This window comes from Furipterus horrens, unplaced genomic scaffold (genome assembly GCF_987537825.1).
Source record: "Furipterus horrens unplaced genomic scaffold, mFurHor1.1.pri manual_scaffold_17, whole genome shotgun sequence".
NCBI classification, from domain to species: Eukaryota; Metazoa; Chordata; class Mammalia; order Chiroptera; family Furipteridae; genus Furipterus; species Furipterus horrens.
The window spans coordinates 82,762,661-82,778,164 of record NW_028327187.1 but is presented as its reverse complement, the minus strand read 5'-3'; the positions used below and the strand labels follow the sequence as shown (position 1 = coordinate 82,778,164).

At 38.7% G+C, this 15,504-nt stretch overlaps 1 pseudogene; it reads left to right on the top strand.

Annotated features, from left to right (window-relative positions):
* Positions 1-11,323: 11,323 nt before the first annotated feature.
* On the top strand, positions 11,324-14,571 carry LOC149991455 (ATP synthase F(0) complex subunit C2, mitochondrial pseudogene; annotated as a pseudogene).
* The last annotated feature ends 933 nt before the right edge of the window (positions 14,572-15,504 follow it).

Here is a 15,504-nt window from a genome sequence, read left to right as displayed (position 1 = left end):
GCCAAAGCGTGGGGTCCCCGCGGCTCAGGACCCAGACAGGAATCCTATTGTTTGCTTGTGGCTTGGTACCAGGTATACTAGCTTCCATATCATCTTTCTTTAAGAAATGATTGAAGAGCATTAGTTTGCAATATATTAGTGTGCTGGGCTTAAAATATGTCTATAAATTCTTTGGTACTCCTCCATTCAAGAGATGGTGCTTAATTCTCCTCCCCTTGAGAGTGGATTAGAGTTAGACTCACGTATAACAAACAGAAATTGGGGACATGACAACCTGTAACTTAAAAGGCATCGAAGCTTCCTTCTCTCCCTCTCTCAAAAAAAATAAATAATAATAATATGTATGTATATATATAGTGTCTGTAATGGAGAGAGAGTCGCATGAGGTAATGCACATAAAGTACTTAGCATAGCGCTTGCAACATGGTAAGTGCTCAGTGAAAATTAGAAGTTATTGTCAATAATCATTTTTGAACAATGAGGCATCTTGGTACAGCTGAGACAAGGTGTTGTGGGTTGAATTATGTTCCCTCAAAAATATATATTCAAGTCTTAACCCCTGGTACCTGTGAATGTGACCTTATTTGGAAATCAGGTTTTTGCAGATGTAATTAAAATATAAGTTAAAATGATCATGGTGGGCTCTAAATCCACTCACTAGTATCCTTATGCGAAGAAACAGAGACACACACAGGGTGAATGCCATGTGACTATGGAGGCAGAACTTAGAGTGATGCATCTGCAAGCTATCTATGGACTACCAAGGATTGCTGGCAACCACCTAAAGCTGGAAGAGGCAAGAAAGGATCCTCCCCACCCTGGCAGGAATGGCTCAGTGGACTGAGCACCAGCCTGCAAACTGAAAGGTCATGGGTTTGATTCCCGGTTGGGGCACATGCCTGGGTTGCAGGCCAGGTCCCCAGTTGGGGGTGTGCAAGAGGCAACTGATCAATGTTTCTCTCACACATCAGTGTTTCTATCCCTTTTTCTCCTTCCCTTCCCCTGTCTGTAAAAATAATACAGTCAGAAAGAAAGAAAGAAAAAGAAAGAAAGAAAGGGAGGGAGGAAGGAAGGAAGGAAGGAAGGAAGGAAGGAAAGAAAAAAGGAAGGAAGGAAAGAAAAAAGGAAGGAAGGAAGGAAGAGGGAGAGAGAGAGAGAGAAAGAGGAAAGAAAAAGAAAGAAAGAAAGAAAAAGAAAGAAAGAAAGAAAGAAGAAAGAAAAGGATCCTCTCATAGGTCCTTCAGAGGAAGCATGGCACTGCAGACAGGACACCTTGATTTCAGACTTCCTCAAGACCACCCCAGTTTTGATGCCTTGCTTTGAAGACTCCAGGACTCCGTGTAGTCGTACTTACAGCCATGACTTATTACAGTGAAAGGACACAAAGCACAATCACCAAAGGGAAAAGGCCCATGGGTGAAGTCTGGAGGGAACCAGGAACAAACTTTTAGGACTCCTCTCCCAGGGGAGTCACACAGGACATGCTTGTTTCCTCCAGCAGTGAACTGTAGCAACACATCAGAAAAGGAAAAATCACCTGAGCCAAAGAGTCCAATATTTTTACCAGAGGCCAGTCACATAGGCACCCTCTGGCAAGCATGTACCAAATTCCCAGATTCCCAGAAGGAAGGCAGGTGCTCAGCCTAAACCGCAGTGTTTGTATAGTTTAGGCACAGTGAACCACACATTATTTAGAGAGTGGTGGGAATCTCTCCCAAAATCTGAGCTCCTAGATGCTCAGGCTGCCATACAAGATACCACAGACTGGGTGGCTTAAACAACACACATTTCTCATAGTTCTGGAGGTTAGAAGTCCAAGATCAAGGTGCCACCAGGGTTGGTTCTGGTGAGGACTGTCTTTCTGGTTCGTAGATGGCTGCCTTCTTACTATATCCTCACATGGCCTTTCCTCTGTGCGTGCAGGAAGAAAGATCTCTGGGTTCTCCATATCAGGACACCACTCCTATCGGATTAGGGCCTCATATTTGTGACCTTATTTAACCTTAATTACCTCCTGAAAGGCCCCATATTCACATATAGTTGCTCTGGGGGGTTAGGGCTTTAACATACACATTTGGGGTGTGGGGGAACACAGTTCAGTCCATAGCAATAACCAAGGGCCAACCTTGCAAGCAGGCCTTTCTAAGGACAAGTCTCAGGCCTGCTAGTTCTTTCCTGCACAAGCTCTAGTACCAAGGTTCAGAAGCCTTGAAATGGCTGCCAATTACATAGCTCTTTGGGAGGAAGGGGTTCCAATGTGATGCTTATGGCCCAGATTACATTGGCTCTTTCCCTGTGGGCTGAGAACCTTCCTGCCACCTTGGCCACAGCTGATGAGACCAGAGGTTTGATGTGTGAGCAGAAGGCAACTCCACATGGAAAGAGCTTAACAACTCATGCCAACAGAGGCACCCATATTTGGTGGCTGTGATCAAAGCCTCTCTTTGGGAAGTGACATGAAAGGGAGGCATGTTGGACATAGTTCAGTACATGGGCTTTGGAGTAAGGCAGTTTGAACTTCATGCTGGATTCAATTTATGGTTCTGAAACTCTTATTGGCACAACCTATGTTGCTCTTTAATAAGTATTCGAAGACTGCTTGAACTGAATGTTTACCCTTGGTGAAATTCATTCTCTAAGTCTTGGTTTTATCATCTGGAAAAATTATGATGATAATTATTCAGTAGATTCAATAATTTAATGTAATTACAGTACTTTTTCACAATTCTTGGCTCAGAGTAAGTGCTGAAAAAAGGACAAAGGGTCGTATGAATGAAGGTGATTTCCCAATGTTGCTGCGCTAAGCCATCAGCTTTGGAAGTGACAGAATTTCAAATGACTGGTGGTTGATGAAACAATAAGAATACTTCTGATCTTATCACATAGTCTCATGCATCCTTGCAAGAAACCTCCAGCATTAATACGAGTATAGTCACAGTAGTTGGATTCTTGGAAGCCTAAAGAAAAGAAACACAGAAATAAACACGAACTGAAAAAATGCCGAACAGTCAGAACATAAATTATGACATTGTTCAAAATTCAGCATGGGAGATCCAGGATGACTCCATGAGCACTTACAGTGCTCAAGAGAATAGTTCATAATAACACTATAACTGTCATAAACCTGAATGTACTAAATAATAGAGTGGCAAGATGCAAAAGGTTTAACCTCCAGGAAATGCAAGAGATAGATAATGGAAACACAGCAGCAGCAGACTTACTTCTGTCAGCCTAAGATAGACCTAGTAGATACAGCACAAATAGTAAAATGAATAAAGCTCTAACAAGCTTATTCTCTTATAACCATGAATGCATCTTTTAGTCAGTAACCATAGAACATTAATAATCATTGACCCTAATATTAGGCCACAAAGAAAATTTCAATAAATTCCAAAATGAAGAATGTATACACTTTATGTTCTCTGGCCATGAGGTAATGAACTTGGATTTTAAAAACAAAACCAAATCACCAAACTCCAACAGCTTTGAAAAAAATTTTAATGTCTTTCCTAAGCAACTCTCTTGCATCAGCGTATAAATAACTCAAAATCTGCAGAACTTCTAGAGTAATAATATTGAAATTTCTTTCTGTTATGAAAACATTATGTATCAAAACGTATAATATTTAGCTAAATCTTACCTCAGAGCATAGCTCAGATATACAAGATTTAGTTGAAAAACACTAAAGAACTAAATATACCCGAAACAAATTCAAATAGGCAAATGATAAACTAGGGGAAATAGTTGCAACTCAGGAAAGACAAAAGGTGTGATATTGTGATTTATATTTATATTTGGTCTTTGTCCACAGTTCCTGACTCACAGTTCCCAAAACCCTTGGAATTTCCGAAGCGATGGGAGTGATAAAGGTGTCTCTTATTATGTTAATGAGGTTACTTTGCAAGTCACCTAAGGATTGGGGCTGGTTGCCAGGGAAACTAACCAAGTGATTAAAGGATTACAATTTTCAGTTACCACCCCCTGGCCTCTGGGAAAGGAAGAGGGGCTGGAGATGGAATTCAATCACGGAAGGCCATGATTTAATCAGCCAGGCCTCCATAATGAAGCCTCCATTAAAAAACAGAAAAACGAAAAAACAAAGGATGGGGCTTGGGGAGTTTCTGTTGGTGAACACGAGGAGATCTGGGGAGAGTGGAGTGTTAAAAGAGAACAGGGAAGCTCAGTACCCTTTGTCTAAACCTTGCCCTAAGCGTGTCTTCCATCTGGCTGTTCCTGAGTTACATCCTTTCATTATAAAGCTGTGATCCAGTTAGCTAAACTGTTTCTCTGAGTTTTTTCACCCACTTTAGCAAATTAATCAAACCCAAGCTGGGGTTGTGGGAACCTCTTATTTATAGCCATCGGTGAGAAACATGGTTGATAACCTGGCCTTGATACTGGTGTCTGAAGTTGATGGGAGACAGTTTGTGGGTCTGAGCCCTCAAACTGGGGATCTGATGCTTTCTCTGGGTAGATAGTGTCAGAATTGAGCTGAATGGTAGGATACCCAACTGGTGTCAGAAAATCTCTTGTTGGATGGTATGGGGAAACCACCCCCTCCCCACAATGGAATTGGGTCCAGAACTCAAAAGAAAGGGCTAACTTCTTTAATTTATAAATCAAAAAAAGACAAAAACTGAAAAGAAAATGGACAAAAGATATGAATGGCACATTCACATAAAGGAGGACAAATAGTCAATAAACATGTGCAAATGTGCTCAATTTCATTCATAAATGAAGAAATTCTAACCAAACAAATATTCTTTTCACTTTTCAGATTGATAAAGATGTATTATGTTTTCTAGTACACGGTGTAGACAAGAATATGAGGAAATGTGATAATACACAGTAGGTGGAAGTGTAAAATTGAACAAGAGTTTTGGAGGAAGTTGGGCAATAATTATCAGTTTTCAATTTTTAAACATTTTTTGAGAGTATGTTTATTAAAGCTGGGACCATGAAACAAAGGAAAGGCTTAGGGTAGAAAAAGCTACAGGAGATGCCTGGGTTGCAGGCCAGGTCCTCAGTTGGGGGCACACGAGAGGCAACCACACACTGATGTTTCTCTTCCTCTCTTTCTCCCTCCCTTCCCCTCTCTCTGAAAATAAATCAATAAAATATTTTTTAAAAGGAAAGGGGGAAAAAAGCAACAGGAGAGAGCCTAGGAGATGCTTTGCTTTGACTCTCTTAAAGACATTACAGGAAAGAAGTGAGCCACGATAGAGTTGCTGTTAGCTCACTGAAATGTCAGAGAAAATGGGGCCTTGCAGACAGCTCCAGGGACGAGCTGCCCATGGCTCACCTGGTTGCAAGTATCCTGGGGACACTTAGAGTTTAGGAGAGAAAAGTAAGGATGCACACTTGAGAGGGAAGAAAGGTGTGGGTATGCTCCACAGAGAGCCGACCCAATTTATACACTTTTTGATCCAAGAATTCCATTGCCAAGAAGTTGCTTTTTAAATTTATTTTAAAAATATCTAGCTGTCTACGTATTTTCAATGGAAGGATAACCAAAAAATGTATAAATAGCTGTTTTTAAGAGAGTCAATTTAAAAAGGAAGATAAATTATTTCCTATGGGAGGAGCGAAGGAGGGGGGAAAAGGGAAGGAGACAGGGAGAGAAGCTAGATTTCTCTGACTATAACATACTATTATTGTATTTGGAACCATGTAGAAATAATTATGTTACAGAATTATGTTCTATTTCAAAAGCCTTGTCATACTCCAAAGCAAGAATGTTCTTAGATATTACTGGGATCCCATCAACAAAATTTCAAAGGCTTCCACTAGCCAAAGATGGAGCGATTTGAGCATCAAAAGAATAACTTCAGGCCCTGGCCTGGTGATTCAGTTGGTTAGAGCATCTTCGCAATACAACAAAATTGTAGGTTCAATTCCCCTGTCAGGGAACATACAAGAATCAATCAATGAATGCATAAATGAGTAGAACGACAAATCAATGTCTTTTTCTCTTCCTTCCTCTTTCTTTCTAAAATAAATCAATAAAAAAATTTTTAAAAAGAATAACTTTAATGAATTGAAATACATCAGCTAGCCATGAGATCATGATGAGGCTAAAAATATATCATTGGCTGCTTTGGGGGGACGCTAGTGAACCAGCACATTATTCTGAAAACTGGAAAATGGAGAAAAAGTAACTGACTACATAATTGATGATATTAAAGAATTGTTTTTGAATTTTTGAGATATAATAATTATGTATAGCTAACTTGTTTAAAGGTTATTGTTTACAGGAACATCTTGAAATATTTATGGATAAAATGTTATGATATCTGGTCTGCTTCAGAATAATCCAGTGGAGGTGGGGGAAAGGTGGAGGTTATAAATGAAACAAGATTGGATGTGAATTGAGAACTGTTGCCAATGGATTAATGAATACATGGAGATTTATTGTATTATTCTTTCCCCTCTCCTATATGTTTGATATTTTCCATAGTAGAAATATAATTTTGTGGGCACAAAGTTATATTGAGAGCCTGACTTGGGCCCACACTGCTAACCATGATGTCTTAAATCATTTGTTTGTTTTGGTTTGTCTTGCTTTGTTTTAGAAAACAAAAAGAGGGAAGAACCAGAACTGCTATAGAGAGAAGGGACACCAAAGCAATGTCTTTTTTTAAAAAGAGTAATTTTTGGCTACAATTCCTAATCAGATATGAAGTGTGGCCAAATGCATGATGACTGAGAATTCTATGTCATTTTTGGAAGAACTGAAAAGAGCTTCTGGAGCCAAATAGCCTAGGTTCAGATCTCGATTCTGCCACTTATTCCCTGTGTGATTCTGAGCAAGTTACTCAACCTCTCTGTGCATCCGTTTCTTCATCTGTAAAATGGGGATGATAGTACTATCTCATGGGTTGTTGCAAGGATTAATATGTGGAAAGTATTTAGTGTTCAGTGCCTTGCTCATAATAAGCACTTGATAAGTGTTGGCGATTGTGATTGCAGTTGTTGGAGTGTATAGTACAAGGAAAAAGCGATGAGAGATGAGACTGAAGAAAGTAGGTAGCTTTGCAGGTTAAAGGAAAGTGTGTCTTCTATTTGGCAGAAATTCACTGAAAGGTTTTGAGCAACATTAATGGTACTGCTGACTGAGTACAGAAGCTTCATTTCTCACAAGTGGTTGATGAAACATGAACTCCTTTTTCTTAAATCCTCACCCGAGGACATGCTTATTGATTTTAGAGAAAGGAGAAGGGAGGGAGAGAAACATGGTTGTGAGAGAGGAACATCAATTTTTGCATCTCTTACGCACCCTGACCAGGGATCGAACCCGCAACCTAGGCATGTGCCCTGACCAGGAGTCAAACCCACAAATTTTCAGTTTATGGGATGATGCTGCAGCCAACTGAGCCACACAGGGCAGGGCAATATGAATTTTTTACATATATAATTAACTATGAAATGGTTCAGGGCGAGTTGAGAACCTCTGATTGTGTTTACCGGAACCCTATAAATAAAACCTAATTCCAAATATATACAAAATGCAGCACCACACTAATCCAAGTCCATCTTAACTAGAAAAAGAAAAGCTAAACATGGACTGAACTGCTATTTTCTTAACAGTAAGTAGGTGCCATGGCTTTGGGAAATGACTCATAAGTGGTGACATGACTCAAGATTGAATGAAATGAGGACATCTAAAACTTAAAGGCACATTTCACGAAAGCTCTATGTATGTTACAGAGCGAAAGGAGGTTCTTTCACATGGTGCCTTGGTGTAAAACCTAACAATTAGTGTTGAGGAAAACAGGTCTTTATTCACAATATTCCAACCTGGAGAGGAAAGTGAGCACTTCAGCTCAGAGCCCTGTTCTCCCACGGGACCCAGCACTTCCCTTGCTCCCCAAAAGGCTATAAGCCAAAACCATGCCCAGAAGTACCCTATCTCTTATCTGTCAGCTGTCTCCTTCAGGATCTGGGGTACAATGTCATCAGCCCCTGTATAACAGTCCAGGAAAGCATGTGGTGTGTTGCACTGGATCATGCTTGGATCTCTCTCTGCCCTTTCGAAACCACATGGTTCTTCTCTCTCCAAATGCCTGCCGCCTTATTTTTAAAACCCCTGACTGTGGCCTGTGACACAGTAGGCAGGGTGACTAATTGCGACCACTTGTAAAATTTTACACAGGCCCCTAAGTTTTCATTACCATTCTATGGTCAAAGTCCCTCCTATCCCCTGGGGGACCCCGCTCTGTAACATATATACAAATTATAGAATTGGAGTATTTTCTAAATGTGTGTTTCAAGGTTAGCTCTGAATTAAGGGCACTGTACTTATAAAAGGTGTAATTCCAGTAATCAAATTTTGTTTTCACTTTTTATTATGGCAAATTAGAAACACAAAAATTGAGAGAACAGCAAAATCAGCATTCCACACTGATCACCCAGCTCCAACATTTATGAACTTGTGGCCAATTTCATTTCACCCACATTCTACCCACTAGGCACCTCTCAGCTATCTTGAAGCAAATCCCAACATCATATTATTTTCATCTAGCGCATGTAAGTATACATTTCTGAAAGATAAAAACTTGTTAGAAAATCTAACTTTAATATAATTTTTTCAACTAAAACATAATAATTCCTAAATGTTGTCAAACATCCATTCAACTTCTCCTTACCCTGATTTTGAATATAATTAGGAGCATACGGTTGGTTGTCTCCCTCTCAGTGATGCCATCAGTCATTGGTGAGCAGTGCTGGGATACCTTTATTCACAAGGGGGGTGACAAAATGGAATGCTCTGATCTCTCCTTCTGTTTTCATTTCTTAGCCCTAATATATTCATAAAGAACTTACCCTGGCCAACTCTTTAGCTTGTATAAGAAAAACAGGATAAATGCTTGATCTTTCACTGTATTTACCAGTTTTCAATATAAAGAGTTGTTTTCCAAGGTACCAATGAGCTACCTTTATTTGTATCATCCTGAACTTGTGAATTGTAAGCATGTTTATATTTAATGTGTTTCAACCATTGCAATTGTAATCCTTGTCGATGCTCCAATTGTCTATCTAGAATCAGTGGGATCATCTTCAACTTAACTTCTGGAGCCTTTTCTCAAGATTTCTGGATTTTCAGCTGTAACAAAGCATGCCTTTCTTTCGGTATCAGGCTCATTCTGTTTGCCCACATGGCTTGCTGCTTTGTCAGAAGTTCCTCTTGGTGACAGTGTTGCTCTATAAATGCCTAGAAACCCACATTTCCTCACCCCACCCCCATCTACATGGTTTCTTTTCCCGCCCTTGGAATTTGGGGGGAAAATGCCCCTAAGCCAAAAGCTTCTGAAAAGGAGACTGCCTGCTGCAGGGTTTGCAGGTTTGCCGGAAATTTGCTCACTGCTGCAGCACTTGCCTTTCTTCTTTGAATCAGAAATCAATCTGAGGTCTAAACTGCCAACTCTCATCAGACATCAGTTCTAGAATTCCATTTCTACTTAACCTAGGCTTTGTGAGTTAACCCTAGCTAACTCCACATTAGATCCCGCAATTTTCCTGTGTTGTCAGGAACTGCTGGAAACTGAAGGTCTAGAGGAGGGCAACCCACAGGCACCAAGCTGTAGAGGGGCAGCGCCTCACACACCTTCTGGGCTAAGAGTGGCCTTAAGTGTCCTGGAATGCATCTGCAACACTGGGAATTTTTTAGAAATGCAAATGCTGAGACCCTCACTCCAGACACACTGTAGGGATGGGCACCCCAGCCTATGTTTTAACAAGCCCTCCAGTGGATTCTGAGAACCGGTGCCTAAGGCTAGCTGTGCTAAGTGAGAAGTAACTTTGTGGCAAGTCCTCGGAGGACCAGTCAAAAGGTCCCCATCAGTCCATCAGTGTGCCCCATGCTATGCTCACCCAGAGGGCACACAAACGGTTCCTGTTTCTTATACTTTCATTTCGGAAATAGAGTTCTCACGTGCCTTTAGAAAAGTCATCCACACTGCAAATTTTTCAGAAAAGAAGGAACTGTGTTGTAGAAATAAATAGCTAACATAAACCCAGCATCCTAGCAATAATTTCTCATTTCTTTACTTCTATATATTTCTAAATATCAACGTGTGAAAGATACATTGAGCAGCTGCCTCTCATAAAATTGGTTGCCTCTCACATGGCCCCAACTGGGGATCTGGCCTGCGACCCAGGCATGTGCCCTGACCTGGAATCAAACCGGCGACCTTTCTGTTCACAGGCTGGTGCTCAATCCACCGAGCCACATCAGCCAGAGTTCCATGTTTATATGTACATAAATATATTTCTATAAAATTGTGTTCGCTTGTACATATCATTTTGAATCATACTTTTCCACTCTGGCACGTACTATTACATAATATGAAGTTTTCCCAGCAACAATAACTTATGAATGCGTATTTTACCAATTTAAAATAGAAATGTAATACTTGATAATAGTGAAAAATTCAGGAATACAAAAGCAAAATAAATATTTCAAATTATAATACCTTTCTAGAAATATATCCAATATTATTGGCTTGATTTGTATAATTTCAGACTCTATTTACATACAATCAATTATATCTAATACCTATGAGCATGGATACAGAAAGCCCCATGGTCATCAGCACAATCCATATAATATTCATCACTCATTTTATTAGATATATTTAAATACATATGTAAGCAAATTTATACATAATACATATTTTTTTCCATTTATACAATTGAAATCATATCACATACGCTGTTTCATTGCCTCAATTCATTATTTACCCTTCATATTATAAAAATGTCCCATATAGTTATTCTCAAAGTTCCAGCCTATTTCTATATATTTTTTATAGATTTTTTTTTAAATAAGGTTTATTCTGATTGGAGAGTCAACACATCATTCATTTGCAAAGTTCAGAAAAATGTAAAATAATAGATAAAATTATTTACTTAATTCCCCATATAAAATTGCACATTTAAGAATTTAGGTGCCATGGAAGTCAGAATCTGCTAAGGAATGTGTAACAACTCACCTGCTGGAAAAAAATGTTTTTTAAAATTTAGGTGCCCTTCATTTTATGAATATATAATATTTATATTTCACATAAAAGTGAAATTATTTTCTACATAGTTTTATATAGTATTTCTGCATGCATCATGTTGTGATCATTACAAGCTTTTATTCCAGAACTTATCAAAAAATAAAGGCCTAATGACCTTTTAATCTAACTAGCAGAATGATTTAATCTAATTAGTAGTATAACCTCTAATTTTAGATATAAATTTATTTAGAACAAAGTATCAATATATATTGTGGGCAAAAAAGAGTCCACATACTAAACCTGAGAAGCTCAGGGAGGCCACCATGGTGGTCCTTACAAACTCAGAGACAGAAAGTAGCCACATAGGATGGTCTGATATTAAAACTTCCTAACTAAAGGTAGTTTATGGCAGGAAATCATGTCCCAGGGCAGTATTTTTTCCTAACAAAGGTCAATATTCATGTTAACTGAGCCAGTGGTCTTTTTGCATCTAGGATAATATACCTTTGGAATAACAAAGTAATTTTCTTTTCCCACCCCCTCCCCCAAACCACAAACGCCACAGGGGAGGGGAGACCACAAATCCCCTCATTGTTATTGTTATTGTGTTAGTTGTTTACTGTTAACTATCCTGTACCCACCATGTAAAAGAAGTATGCGTCTATTTATTTAACTTGTTTTGTGTTTAATAGGTTTTATTCTTGGTAGTCACGACCACTTTTTATCCAGAGGTTTTTCCGCTTCTCTTTCTCCCATCTCCTTAATCTATCACCAGTGGATTTCATGTAACTGCCTTACATATTCCCCTTTGATTCTGATGTATAAAATAAGTGGTAAAATTGTTATTTTCTGGAGCATTTCCTCAATTTGTTGAGATTTTGCTTCCTAGCAATTGTCTCAATTTGTTTGGCTCAATTAAACTAAAAAATTCTTACAAATTTGGACGTTTCTTACATTGACAGTATGTACATTTATTTCACTTCCAGGATTGGTTTAGGGGTTTTTGTTCCTTCCCCCCCCCTCAATGCCTTGAAAGTTATATTTTCTATTCCTGTTATTTTAATGTTTATGTAGAATTCTTAACAAACTGAAAGCTACACTTTTCCTGTGGATAACTAGTTTATCAGTATCTCTGCTTTTTAAAAGTTCCATGTATCACTTTACTAACAAGAACAGATATGTTAGCATCACAGGACACTTCTCCCTCCTATCGTTCATGTTGATATTTTTAGTAATTTAATTTCTAGTTTATTATCAGAAGTTATCAGAAGAGTAAACTATATAATTACTGTTATCTTTTTTGATAGTCAATGTTTGTTTGTGTATACACCAGCATTCTACACCAATTTCTTTGCTCATTTTTCTCCTTGCATCTCACTGCTTCCTTTTGCTATTTTTCTGTCAGCTGGAGTACATTCTTTAGTATATTTTCACCTAGGGCCTATGGACATTGATCATTGATTCCTTATTTGTCTGATCATAACTCTATTTTGTTCTCACTCTTAAAAGTTACTGGGCAGTGATATAGATTTAAGTTTAAAGTTATTTTTAAAGATGCCATTCCACTCACATAACAAGTACTTACTGAGTGTACTATGTGCTGGGCACTGTTTTGAGGACTTGCATACATCAGAGGAAAAACAGTGCACAAAAAAAGCTCTTTTGTTCTCTTATCCAAGCGAATGAGATATCACTTTGATCCTTATTCTTATGAATTCAATTTTTTTTCTCTTACCTTTTCAGAATTTTCTTTTGATCTTTATACTTGCAAAGTTTCACTGCCATCTGTGAAGCTTGAAGAAAGCATCATGCTGAGTGAACTAAAAATGTCAGGACTATAGGAACAGATAGTAAAAGAATGGTCAAGATTTGGGCATGCTGGAGTGGATATACATGTGAAGCTAGAAAGACCCCAGAAAAACCCACTGGATGACTGTGTCCTCACTAAGAGGGTGCGTGGAGGTGCTCTTCTGTCGGTCATTGCCAGTGGGAGCCATTCAGGGAAGAGGGTGAGTGATGGCGTGGAGGTAAGGAAAGTGGGGTGAACAAGAAGGGCCTTGGGGTCAGCCTAGGGTGCTCCACCTATCCTTCAGGTCACCCAACATGAGTTCACGATCTATGGGGACTTCAAGATCAACAAAAATATCTACCCTTTTTCTTTCTCAAAAATAAAATTGCTTTTATCACAAAATTTACAGCAAACAAAAATAGGAGGGAAATAACTTGAAAATATATGGAAATAAAAGCCAAAGAGTTAATACCCTTAATACAGGAAGAGTTTGTAAGAGTTTGGTTCTTACAAAAGACACAAATTTTTTAGTGGGAAAATTTTTTTTTTTTAAATCCTCACAGGAGAATTTGTTTATTAATTTTTTTTTAGAGAGAGAGAAATCAATGTGAGAGGGAAACATCGATGGGTTGCTGCCCATATGTGCTCAGACCAGGGATCAAACTTGCAACCTAAGTATGTGCCCTAACTGGGAATTGAAACCCCAACATTTTGGTGCACGGACGACACTCCAGCCAACTGAGCCACACCAGCAATGGCACAAAATGGACTTTTTAAATTTTATTGTACAATTCCATGACTTTCACCACATAAGTATAGATATTTTTGTGAGCACCACCACAGTCAGGGTACAGAAGAGTTCCATTACCCCCAAAAACCTCCTTTCTAGGTACAACCTGCCCTCACTGCTACCTGCTATAAATCACTGAGCTGTTCCCATTTCTAGAGTTTTGCCTTTTCCAGGCTATCATATAAATGGAATCATATAGGATGTGACCTTTTCAGACAGGTTTCTATAACTCAACATAATGACATCGTGGTGGTAATCTACATATCCTAATGGCTAATAATGTTGAACATCTTCATATGTGCTTATTTGCCATTCTTATATTCTCTTTGGTGGCATGTCTAGTCATATCTTCTTCCTATTTAAAAAATTGGGCTTCTTTCCTTACTACTGAGTTTCAAGAGTTCTTTACATATTCTGGATACAAGGCATTTGTCTGATATGTGATTTGTAAACATTTTCTTCTAGTGTCCTAGTTGCTGAGCTGATCGCTGCCTGCAGTGGCGCTGAAAGGACTGGAGACACTGACAGACAAGAGCCTCCGCAGCCTGGCACCCCCATATTTCCTGCTGAATCTCACTTATTTCTAGCCACAGCTTCCAAACCGGCACCGTTTCAAGGGGCATCGACACAGTAGCCAAGTTCATTGGGGCTGCCACAGCAGGGGCGACTGGCTCTGGAGCTGGAATTGGGACTGTGTTTGGGAGCCTCGTCATTGGTGATGCCAGGAACCTTTCTCTGAAGCAACAGCTCTTCTCCTACCCGTTCTGGGCTTTGCCCTCACAGAGGCCATAGGGCTCTTTTGCCTGACGGTGGCCTTTCTCACCCTCTTTGCCATGTGAAGGAGCAGTCTCCACCTCTTATAGCTCTTTCTCCTATGTCTCCTCTGCTTCTATGTTCCTATTCCTAAACCTTCCCAGGCAGCTTGGGGAAGTGGTTGGCTCAGGGTTTGACAGAGGGAGTACAAATAAATACTGTATCAATAAGATGTTTTTAAAAATACTTAAGAATACCCACTAAAGGACTTATAGAAATATTTTACATGAAAAATAAAACATTTACTGCTTCAGTTTCACAATGACCTCAGGATAACCACTGTTGAAGTCTTGATACGTAATCTTCCAGTATTTTTTCAATGAATATTATTTAATATTTTTTTTCTCAAAAAAAGACAAACCATAGACTCGGAGAAAATATTTTCCAATCACATATGTGTTAAAGGTCTTGTATCCAGAAAGAAAATACAAAGAACTCTTAAAACTCAATAAGAAGATAAACAACCTAATTTTAAAATGGCAAAAGATTTGACTACACATTTCACCAAAGAATATATAAGAATGGCTAATAAGTACGTGAAAAGATACTCAGCATAACCGTTAAGAAAATTCAAGTTAAAACCACAATAAGATACCACTACACACCATTTATAATGACTATAATAAGGAAGACAGATAATACCAAGGTTTAGTGAGGATGTGGGGAAACGAATTCTTTAAATTGTTGGCGGCAATTAAAAATGGTGGGGCCATTTGGAAAGGAGTTTGACAGGTTTCTTGAAAATCTGTGCATAAACTGACCATATGATAGGACCCAGCAATTTCACTTCTAGGAATCTAGCCCAGAGAATAAAAACATGTCCACACAGAGACTTTTATGCATATATTTATAGTAGCATTATTTATAATAATTAAATTCTAGAAATTATCCAATGTCCATTACCAGTGAGTGGATAAACAAAATGTGATATTATCTATATAATGGATTACTATCAGCGTTAAAAAATAACAAAATATTGATATATTATACAACATGAATAAACCTTAGAAACAACTAAGTGAAAGAAGCCAGATATAAAGGCCTACACAATGTATAATTTCATTTATATAAAATTTTGAGGAAAGGCAAATCCATAGAGACAGAAAGGTCAG